Source organism: Triticum urartu, chromosome 7 (assembly GCF_003073215.2).
Source record: "Triticum urartu cultivar G1812 chromosome 7, Tu2.1, whole genome shotgun sequence".
Taxonomy (NCBI): Eukaryota; Viridiplantae; Streptophyta; class Magnoliopsida; order Poales; family Poaceae; genus Triticum; species Triticum urartu.
The window spans coordinates 627273747-627285782 of NC_053028.1; the positions used below are offsets into that span (position 1 = coordinate 627273747).

Here is a 12036-nt window from a genome sequence, read left to right on the forward strand (position 1 = left end):
ACTGATATTGTAATACCAGAACATTTTGTTTTTTGCACCACATGCACATTTAGTTTTTGTCTTTTTGATCATAATAACATCTAAAAAAATACATGATTTTTTCCCCTGAAGTACATGATTTTATTTAATATACATGCTTTTTCTTCTGAGATATGTTTCTTTAACTAAGCATAGACATTTTTATCATAAAATTGTGGTTATATAAATAGATTTTCGAGATACATGAACAAAAACTGTATGTATTAATAAGCCGCGCCAGGTGCCGGCCCATGTAAAGGTGCCCGCTATTGTTCGCTACTCGGTACTATCGGCCACATAGGATCACCTTCTTGTTGCTTGTCCCGACAACATCAATACATCAATCAGTCGTCGCGGTCTCGACCAATCCAACCGCCGTCCAAGACCACTTCCCAGCACGCCACTGCTTGTGGGCAACAGACGCGGTGGCCTTAGCGACGGCACGCTGTGGCGTGCTGGCACTCACGCCGGCAGTGGTTAACCATTACCCGTGTCCCCACGGGTAATTAATCTATTAGGGCATGGGTATATGCCAATTGTGATACCCATGGGGAAGCTATTGGGTGAACTACCTTACCCAATGGGTAAACGGGGATGGGGATGGCATGGCATTACCCATACCCGATACCCGGCTTACGCGTAATATTCCCGCCACTAATATCCCGAAACTTCGATCTCCCGCCCAAGTGCCCGAATATGGGCCAAAAAGCCCACCAATTCCTAACCTAACCACACCCCCTCTCAGCGCCACTCCACACACACCCACGCTAACCTAGCCGCCACGCCCCTGTTCCCCCTCCCTCACCCACGCAGCCATGCCCAGAACTCCCGATCCAGATCCAGCCCGACGCCGCCCTGCTTGCTGCAAGCTCCGCCGCCGGCTCGCCGCCCTGCACTACCTTAGCCTCCATCCAGTGACCTGCATCGCTGCTGCGACCGGCGGCCCCTCCATCTTCTCCCTGTTCCACCCCCAGTGGTGCAAAACGGCGCCCACACGAGCTCCTGTCCGTCCGTCTCCTCCCATGGCTGGAGCAGTGCGGGGGGCAGACGAGCTGGTCGTGGGAGTGTGAGAGGAGGAGGACGCCCCCCCCCCAAACCGAAGCCTCCGTCAAGCACTATCCCATTCCCGTCTGTCACCAGCAGCGGCAAGACTCCACCAAGTCCATCCTCATTCATCACCGGCAAGTCTCCACCGAGTCCAATCTCGTCCATCACCGACAGGAGCACGAAGATTGGGTGAGAATCACTTGCACTAGTTCATCACCTAGGGTTTTGTCTAGGAATATATGCAGATGTAGTGTCTATTGTTGTCTAGTATACTTGCTGTTAGTATATAGTTCATCACTATTTTGTTAGTATATACTTCATCACTTTTTTCTTAGTATATATTGATGTCTACTATATATTGTTGTTAGTTCATCAATTTTTTGTTAGTATATATTTTTGTCTAGTATATATTGTTGTTAGTTCATCACTTGTTTGTTTCCTAATGCATGATCATGGCAATTGCAGCATGTCCAGTGGCAGCATGTCGACACCACCAACAGAAAGTGGTGACCAAGCTGTAGTTGCATATTTTGGGACAGGAAGTGTACCTCAAATTGAGCACATGGAAGAGGAAGAGGATGACTTCGATGAGTCCATTCATTATCATGAGTTTGCAGATCCTATTTTTGTTTCTGATGAAGAGGAAGATGGGGCTGGAGGGGATGAGACTGGAGAAGATGAGGCTGAAGAGGAGGAGGAGAATGTAGAAGTTGCTTCCAAAAGAAAACTTACCTCAACTGTGTGGGCTGAGTTCAAGAGAGTGAAGGTTGCTGGAAAATGGAAGGCAAAGTGTGTTTATTGCAATAAGGAGCTTGGAGGAGAACCAAAGAATGGGACCAAACATCTTCACTACCACTTAGGTATTTGTGTTCTGAAAAAGATCAAGACCAAGGGTAAAACCCTTAGTCAATCTTCTTTGAGGTTTGGTTCTGCAAGCCAAGGAAAAGTAAATGTGGAGAATTACACATTTGATCAAGATCTAATGGGCATGGCTACAATTCTTGATCCTCGGTACAAAAATGAGATGTTGCTTGTTTGCTTTGCAATGTTACATGGTGTCAACGTTTCATCTGCAGAATGTGAGGGGTATGTGGCAGAATTAGTTGCCAAGTTATGCAAATTGTTAGAGGAATACAGTCTTGAGAAGGATGATGATGAATCAGCCCCTTCTTCCTCTTTTTCTTCTATGCAAGCCCCAGCTCTTATGTCACTCTTCAATGAGCGTGTTGCTCAGAAAAGGCCAACAGCTTCTAGGATGAAATCTAAGTTAGACCGCTACTTAGAAGATGAGCTAGTTCCAGTTTACAAGATAAATTTAATGTGCTAGATTGGTGGAAAGTGGCTGGAACACGCTATCATACTTTGCGGATGCTAGCCCGTGACATCTTTGCTATTCCAGTCAGCACCGTTGCTTCAGAATCTGCATTCAGTACAAGCGGTAGAGTTCTATGTGACCATCGTTGTAGTCTTACTCCAGAAATGTTAGAGACTCTAATGTGCTCACAAGATTGGATACGGAACAAATATAAAGGTGTGTGTGCTGCTGTTTATATTCATGTTTCTTGCTGCCATGTTTGTTTACATGTTCATATGTACTAACTTGTTTTCTCGTAGATGGCAACAATGCAAACTCACCAAGTTTCTGGACTTGACTCCAAGACAATCAAGAGGTGAAGCACTTCCTCAATGCTACTAACTAATATTCATGATTTCCAAGTTTTAAATTATGTGTGTGATCTCATTGTATGTTCTCATGTAGGTTCTACCCTCACCTGATCTGGAAAGTTGCGCTTGATGCTTCATGAAGAATGGAGATTTGGAGGCTGCCATGTTGAACCATTGATGACTTTCTACTGTTCTTTTGGTCCCAAAGACTTATTTGCTTAAATTTATGTGTGTGAACCTATTAGTTGTAATTCCCTCATCGTAAGATTGTGAACTACTATGTGTTGGTGTGTGAAAACTGAGATTTGGATGCTGATTATGTGCTGAATTGCTGTTGTTTACTATGAAACCTGGATATTTATTATGCTAAAGCACTACTGATTATTGAGCTGAAATAATATTGTTTTTATGTTGAAATGCTGCTGTTTATTGAGCTGAAATGCTATTGTTTATTGAGCTGAAATGCTGCTGTTTATTGCAATGAAATGTTGTCGTTTTTTGTTGAAATGTTGTTGTTTTTTGGGATGAAATCTTGTTATTTTTATGTTGAAATACTCCTGTCTTTATGTTCAAATTGTGGGTGTGAGTGGGCATGGGGATGGGGATGATATGCCCATGGGGACGGGGATGGGAAAATTTCTTTCCCCGTGGGCGGGAATGGGGATGGGGATGGGGCTGAGATTGTCTCACGGGCACGGGGATGGGAGAGCAATACCCGGCTGGGTATTCCCCATTGCCAGGGTGAGCTGGCACTGAGACTATCCATAGTGAGAGTAACATAGATGACACTTAAGCAAAAAACATGATGTGATAGCTAATTAATAAGGAGAGATACTAATTGAGTAACATAGCTAGTTACTCATACTATGAGTAACTAGCGGGGTGACCCGTGCGTTTGCGCGGCTAGATTTGTTGCATGTTGGTTAATTTGAGGTCTACCTACATATTCTATTTAACCATGCCATTTCTTCTCAACCTGGTTCACTGACCTTGAGAAATTAGGCACCAAAGATAGACACACACAAACACACACATTATCCTTATCTAATCATGTCCGTAAAATATGCATCGTAACTTACGTTTCTCTAATCGGGCCAACATTCGTTGATCCAAATTATGTCACTTAAAATACAAAAGAAAATTGTTTCATTTTTTTCATTTTTAATAGATACTCCCACACTCTATCAATCCATCAATTCTTCTTATGTGATGTCCTCTAAATGAACTTTTACGTGGACATGCATGTGATTATTTTGTCTGATCGTGTCTGGATTTTTTTCATTGAGTTGTACTTTTTAGCTATACTTTCTCTCTCAGTCACTTGAGTTATAGTTTACATTTTAGATCATGGTCATGTTTTGCTTTCCTATTCCACTTCTCTATTGATGGCAATATAATTATAAGATAAAAAGTACGCCTAACTCTCAGTAAGAGGAGAGGATATAACATTAATAATTTTTTTGTGGCCATAGACTAGAGCTATCTTTGATTGCTCAATATTGTTTTCATTAATTATTCCGGATCCCCCCCCCCCACTTTAAGGAAAAAAGTAGTGTCGAAGGCACCAAAATCTTTTTTCACTATTGTAAAATGTGTGATACAACAAGCTCTTCTCTTGGTAGCACTAAAAGATCTAATACATCAAGATTTCTACATCTGGGATGAACACAACAAGATTTGGGGCTCAAGAGTTAGAGATGGGAACAATCTCACAAAAAAGATGGTGGAACCGCATCTTGATGGATGGATCTGGACTTCACAACCTTGGGAGCAGATCCCTTTGCTTCTTGCTTCAATCTTCATCTTCTTTCCTTTCGCTCTTGGTTTTCTCATTTTTTTGTAGTCGAGGCTGATCTTGTTTTTGTCACTCTTATGTATTTTCCTTTTTTCACTTTAATTTTATTTCTTTTGCCAATAATATTTTTGGGGTAAGTACATTATCATATTTTTATGAGATGCATTAATGAATTTTGAAAATCTTGAACATTTTTTTTACAAAACTTGAATATCTGATTTAAGATATAGAAACTTTTCTTTTCATGAGTTTGTTTCTTCCAAAATACAACAACATTTTACAGAAATGCACTAATATTGTAATGCCAGAACATTTTGTTTTTTGCACCACATGCACATTTTTTTATCATAATAAACTCAAAAAAATACATGAATGTTTTTTGCCCTGAAGTACATGATTTTATTTAATATACATGCTTTTTCTTCAGAGATATGTTTTTCTGACTAAGCATAGACATTTTTATCATAAAACTGTGGTTATATAAAATTAATTATATTTTAGTAATGAGCTAGATAAAAAGATTTTCGAGATACATGAACAAAAACTGTATATGTTAATAAGCCGCGCCAAGTGTCGGCCCGTGTAGAGGTGCCCGCTATTGTTCGCTACTCGGTACTATCAGCCACATATGATCACCCTCTTGTTGTTTGTCCCGATAGCATCAATACGTCAATCACTCGTCGCCGTATCGACCAATCCAACCGCCGTCCAAGACCACTTCCCAGCACGGCACTACTCGCGGGCAACAGATGCGGTGGCCTTGACAGGTTAGCGACGGCACGCAGTGGCGTCACTACTGCAGGATTCTGCTAACGCGACACTACGATCAGAGACCCTTCGACGAAACTGTGTGCGATGCAATAGTCGCAAACGGTGATGTAAAAAAACCGTCAAAAAAGGCGCAAAACGTTTGCGATGACAGATGCATCAAACATGGTTCAGATTTTAGTTGTGTGTGCGATTCAGGGCATACGGTTCAGTTCAATTAACCGTTTTCGATGAGAAGGAACAAAAGAGACGGACAGCCAGATGAAGGTCTGTGCGATGTACAACATACGGTTCACTCAGATGAACTGTTTGTGATTAGGCAACACAAAAGAAACGGTCAGCCAGATCAAGGTGTGTGCGATGTACATCATACAGTTCACTCGGATGAACTGTTTGTGATTAGGCAACACAAAAGAAACGGTCATCCAGATCAAGGTGTGTGCGATGTACGACATGCGGTTCACTCGGATGAACTGTTTGCGTTGAGACAAGAGAACAGAAACGGTTCAATATAACAAATACCATAAATATTGCAAGGATCAAATTCAAATATTACAATGCCCAAATTCAAACATTGCAAGCTGCGTCATTTCTGAAAAGGGATCAGCCGCTGACAAGTCATGTATGGGTTTGACACAATAACTTCCAATTGCTTTGCCATACGCTCTTCCAATATGATGTTTGGCATTTTTGGAGGCACTTCCATTCTACAGTACCAGTCAGCTCTGATAATCATACCATTGACCTTTCCTAATTAAATGTGTGTTCAACCTCAGTACCCTCAGCACCTTTGCTCTGGAAAGAAAGAACCTGGCGAGTGTAATCTCCGGTGGGGTCCCTCGGTAGGAGTTCAAAGTAATATTTGAGAGATGCAGATCCAAGCATTTGATGTGATTGTCGTTATAAACAGCATCCACCTCCGGGCCTAATATGCACTGCAAAAGAAGAGAACGTGTTTGTGCCTATATGCAGCTTTGAACACTGCTACACGCCCATTTGGTTTGCAGGATCTGTAAAATGCACCATCGTGCCATCTTCGATCTGGCATGATTAACATGGGCATTTGATTACAATCTAGAAACATGTAGCCTTCTTCACAAGACATTAGATTGGATAAAAAAATTCCCTAAGAAAACTAGTATATATGAATCCAAAGGAGAAATGCTTATGAACGATTGTAACCATATGAATGAAGCAACCAATATGGGGTGGGGTGTATGTCCTAAAATCCTCCAAAATTCCTTCAGAAATCGTAGTACATTGTCATTGTAAACTTGGGAAAAGGTGCAAAAAATTGAACTCCCTTATGGTTAACATTTAACAGGAAAGGAACATCACCTTGATATACAACTTCTTCAGGCATGGAAAGCATCTCAGGCAACTGACAACTTGGTCCAGGTTGGGGCCGACAGATTCTAGTGCCAAGACCTTCACTGTGCCCAGAGTCTGGGTGAAGCTTCACTGGATGATAGGCGAACATACATCTTCAAAACTAGAAATAACGTTGATATCAAGAAGGAGAGGTATATAAGGCGACTGTTGTACCTGAAAGTTGTAGTATTTGACAGATGAGTAGCCCACCACTTTCAATTTCGGCGCAGAAATGACATTGATTCTTGTTGGACCTTGTTGATCAACTACAGGTAATCTCTCAAGTGAAGGTGTGTCCTGGATGACCATATTGTGATCCATCTTTTATGATCTCTCGTTGCAGCACCAGCAACACACATAAATAGTCCGGAGAGTCCTGGAGGTGATGTGCAAGGTACTCGACCAATTCATCGCCTGAAGATGAAGGAACTCGAGTGCAATATGTTGGGTTCTACGGTAGGGTGCGTCAACTGCAAATTAAAATTTTCCTATGCACAGAACAACCAAGAACATGCTACGGGAGATGGATCGCAGTTCTTTACCCCTAGACGCGCAGTGCCGTGCAGCGGAAGAAGAGTTGGGGCAGCGCGTCCGCGTGGATCGTCTCCTCCTCATCCGATCTCCCTCGTACAGCCGGTAGTCGGTTCCCACGTACAGATTCGCCGGAGCGGCGCAAGTGCACCACCTCTAACGGTATCCGCGCGTGCAGGAGGAACGTCGTGCGGCGGACTGCTAGGTCCGATCACACAACCGGCAGCGAGTGGAGGTGTCTATTCGCAAGACATGCAAACCCTAGTGATAGCGCCGAAGCGATCAACCGCGTGAGTGTGCGGCACCTCCACTTTATATAGGCGTCCGTCGCAGGCTCAAACACTTGGGCCTTGCACGGACCCTAAAGCCCATAAGTCTACTCGGCCACAATCCGAATACAGCTCGGATCACATCCAACCAGTGTCCTCGGATCCGACCTCGTAGGTTCCTTCCCTTAAGCGCGCGACCCCTTAGGTTCAAGCCGGCTTGGTCGCAGTTCGAATCACCTCCGAATTGCACAGTTGGTAGCGGCCTCTAGCAAGGCATGTCGAACACCAAACAGACTATGAAGCTGGTTAGGCGAACCTATACATCATACTTCCATTCCTTTTGCCACACGATATATGTTGTCGGGCTCAAGGCGAGTATGTCATCCTTGTGCTAGCCCGGCCTCTTTCTCATTCCAGTGATGCCGACCACAAACCGGATTATCTCATAATCCTTGTCGCATGACCATGCTTATCCTGGTCGGATCACACTAGGGGCCCAGAGTATATCTCTCCTGATCGGAGGGGAAAATCCCATCTTGCTCGACCACGTCTCACAGCATGGTTCTGGACAAACCCGAAACCTACCTTTATAATTACCCAGTTATGGAGTAGCGTTTGGTCGGCCCAAAGCAAGTCTGTCACCATCCTGAGTACATGCGTCAGCTCAGGTCTTAGGACATAGAACATATGTTGTACTCGAGACTCACATATGATATATCGCTGCGTCTCATAGTTGGGTCTGTCCGACTCGGACCTTATCTTGACTCGGATCCGACTACGTCGAATCCGACCAGATCCTTCCAAGTCCATATTATCCAGTTAGCATCCAATACTCCATGGCTAGTGAGACCAAGCCATCGACCATGTCATATGCTAGTCTAATTGGCTGTGTGTCCAGACAGCCCTTTCGACTAGGGACCTTTTTGGACAGTCATCATACAATGCATAGTCCCACAAATAAGTCACGTACTTGCTGATACACATCATTGATAATGTCCAAGGACTATCTTTATTCATAAACACATAGGAAATATCATCATACATGATTGCCTCTAGGGCATATCTCCAACACAGTACAGCCACAGAGCAGACGCTCCATGTCATCCTTTGGGATGCGGACGGTGACGAGTTCGAGGTGCTTCAGTCATGGTAGAAAAAGGGCGGGCACGTCATTAAGGGGGGATGGCAGTTCATGAACTTGGCGAGGCGCAGCGTGGGCGCGAAGCGGAGCGCGGACGTTGGCAGCAAGCGCATATGCCTGATACGTCCATTTTGCATCATGCTTTTATATTGATATTTATTGCATTATGGGTTGTTATTACACGTTGTGTCACAATACTTATGCCTATTCTCTCTTATTTTGCAAGGTTCACATGAAGAGGAAGAATGCCGGCAGCTGGAATTCTGGGCTGGAAAAGGAACAAATATTAGAGACCTATTCTGCACAACTCCAAAAGTCCTGAAACTTCACAGGAGCATGTTTCAGAATATATATAAAATATTGGGAGAAGAAAGAACCAGAGGGGGCCACCCACCATCCACGAGGGTGGGGGCGCACCCTACCCCCTGGGTGCGCCCCCCTACCTCGTGGGCCCCCTGGCAACCCTCTGGTTCCCATCTTCTGCTATATGAGGTCTTTCGCCTGGAGAAAAATCATAAGCAAGCTCACGGGACGAAACTCCGCCGCCACGAGGCGGAACCAATCTAGGGCTCCGGCGGAGCTGTTCTGCCAGGGAAACTTCCCTCCGGGAGGGGAAATCATCAACAACGATCCTCTCATCGGGAGGGGGTCAATCTCCATCAACATCAACATCTTCACCAGCACCATCTCATCTCAAACCCTAGTTCATCTCTTGTATCCAATCTTTTTCCCAAAACCTCAGATTGGTACCTATGGGTTGCTAGTAGTGTTGATTACTCCTTGTAGTTGATGCTAGTTGGTTTATTCGGTGGAAGTTCATATGTTCAGATCCTTTATGCATATTAATACCCCTCTAATTATGAACATGAATATGATTTGTGAGTAGTTACGTTTGTTCCTGAGGACATGGAAGAAGTCTTGCTATAAGTAGTCATGTGAATTTGGTATTCGTTCAATATTTTGATGAGATGTATGTTGTCTCTCCTCTAGTGGTGTCATGTGAACGTCGACTACATGACACTTCACCATTGTTTGGGCCTAGAGGAAGGCATTGTGGAGTAATAAGTAGATGATGGGTTGCTAGAGTGACAGAAGCTCAAACCCTAGTTTATGAGTTGCTTCGTAAGGGGATGATTTGGATCCATATGTTTCATGCAATGGTTAGGTTTACTTGAATACTTCTTTTGTAGTTGCGGATGCTTGCAAGAGGGGTTAATCATAAGTGGGATGCTTATCCAAGGAAGGACAGTACCCAAGCACCGGTCCACCCACATATAAAATTATCAAAGTACCGAACGCGAATCATATGAACGTGATGAAAACTAGCTTGACGATAATTCCCATGTGTCCTCGGGAGCGCTTTCCTTTATATAAGAGTTTGTCCAGGCATGTCCTTTGCTAAAAAAAGATTGGGCCATCATGCTGCACATTATTTACTTTTATTACTTGTTACCTGTTACAAATTACCTTATCACAAAACTATTTGTTACCGATAATTTCAGTGCTTGCAGAGAGTACCTTACTGAAAACTGCTTATCATTTCCTTCTGCTCCTCGTTGGGTTCGACACTCTTACTTATCGAAAGGACTATGATAGATCCCCTATACTTGTGGGTCATCAAGACTCTTTTCTGGCGCCGTTGCCGGGGAGTGAAGCGCTTTTGGTAGGTGGAATTTGGTAAGGAAAATTTTATATAGTGTGCTGAATTCACTGTCACTTGTTACTATGGAACATAGTCCTTTGAGGGGCTTGTCCGGGGTATCTTCACCCCGACCAGTAGAGCAAAGAGTTGCTCCTCAACCTACTGAACCTACTGAAAATGTTTACTTTGAAATTTCTTCGAGTATAATAGAGAAACTGCTAGCTAATCCTTTTACAGGAGATGGCACATTACATCCCGATTTGCACCTAATCTATGTGGATGAAGTTTGTGGATTATTTAAGCTTGCAGGTATGCCCAAAGATGTTATCAAGAAGAAGGTCTTCCCTTTATCTTTGATTAAGTGGAAATAGTTTGGGAGCGCTAGGTAACCACATATATGGACAAAAGAAATTTTGAGGTGTTTATTTTATTGGTTAAATCCGTACTCTTTGTTCTTTTCGCTAAAAGGATCAAAACCTAAAAGTCCGCGCACATTTCGAAGGTAAAATTGAACCAAATGAAGAAATTTCATGTAAACCAAACGAGTTTCATGCAACCGGATAAAAGTTTGATATATATTTACATAAACCGGGCGATATTTTGTTCGTTCAACTGAGATTAAAAAAAGCGAGGTACTGGACAATAACCTCGTACGCATGGAGACCCTGCCGGGGTCATTGACTAGCTGGTCACTGATGTGGTGCCGACGTCTCCGTGGTGGTCCTGCACCAGTCGAGGGACCAGGCCTCCGCGAGGTCAGGGTCATTACGAACCCACTCTGGCGTGACGTCCGACGTGGTGGATGCGGTTCGGCAATGCGTGTTGCGCCGCTCCTCTTGCACCACCCTTTCGGGCGTCATTTGGGTGTTGCGCAATGACGTGCTGCCGTGCAGCCCAAGGTAATCCAGGAGGTACCTGGGAGGGCTTATCCTCCTTCACAACCTTGTCGCGCCAGTTGCGACGTGGCAGTAACACCGCCAGTTGAAACGTCCGAACATGCTGCATGGCGGGGAGGAGGGCTCCTCCTTCACGCGGCGTCCGGCTTGGATGCCGCGGTTTCATCGGGAGAGGGGGGGTCTCATACTTCATGTGGTTTCGAGGGGGCGACGCCAACTCCTCCTCAACACGGTGGCGAAGTAGCGAGAGAGGCGCCAGACCACGGTCACGGGGCGACTGCTCGAGGAGGAGCTCTAGGTATTGCTAGTACTCCTCGTTCGTTGTTGTGGCCTCCACTAGGAGGGACGGTGATACGTCTCCAACGTATCTAATTTTTTTATTGTTCCATGCTATTATAGTATCAATCTTGGATGTTTATTATGTAATTATATATCATTTTTTGCGACTAATCTATTAACCTAGTGCCCACTGCCAGTTGCTGTTTTTTCTGCTTGTTTTTTGCTTTTCAGGAAATCAATATCAAACAGAGTCCAAACGAAGAAAAAAATGATTAATATTTTCTGGACCAGAAGGGACCCTAGAAGGTTCGGGAGAAGACCTGACGAGCCACGAGGGAGCGTCAAGCTCGGGAGGTGCCCGCCAGGCTCGTGGGCCCCTCATTGCACCTCTTGACCCAATTTTGTCTCTATAAATGATGTATTTAAATAATATGATGGGAAATTAATCAAGCAAGCAGGGTAATAAAACAAATGATATATAGTGCTCGCTGCATGCCGTCACCTACTAACATGCACAGATGCATTAGAAACTGAACTTTGTGCACTGTCGGAAGGAATCACACTATCTATGCAATGGAGCAATCTACCTCTTCAAGTTGAAACTGATTGTTTGG

General features: G+C 44.0%; 1 long non-coding RNA gene across 1 annotated transcript; it reads left to right on the forward strand.

Annotated features, from left to right (window-relative positions):
• The first annotated feature begins 1083 nt into the window (after positions 1–1083).
• Positions 1084–3099, forward strand: LOC125524650. Its single transcript, XR_007290911.1, has 4 exons — positions 1084–1254; positions 1531–2596; positions 2680–2735; positions 2825–3099. It is a non-coding gene; the product is annotated as an uncharacterized LOC125524650 (long non-coding RNA).
• The last annotated feature ends 8937 nt before the right edge of the window (positions 3100–12036 follow it).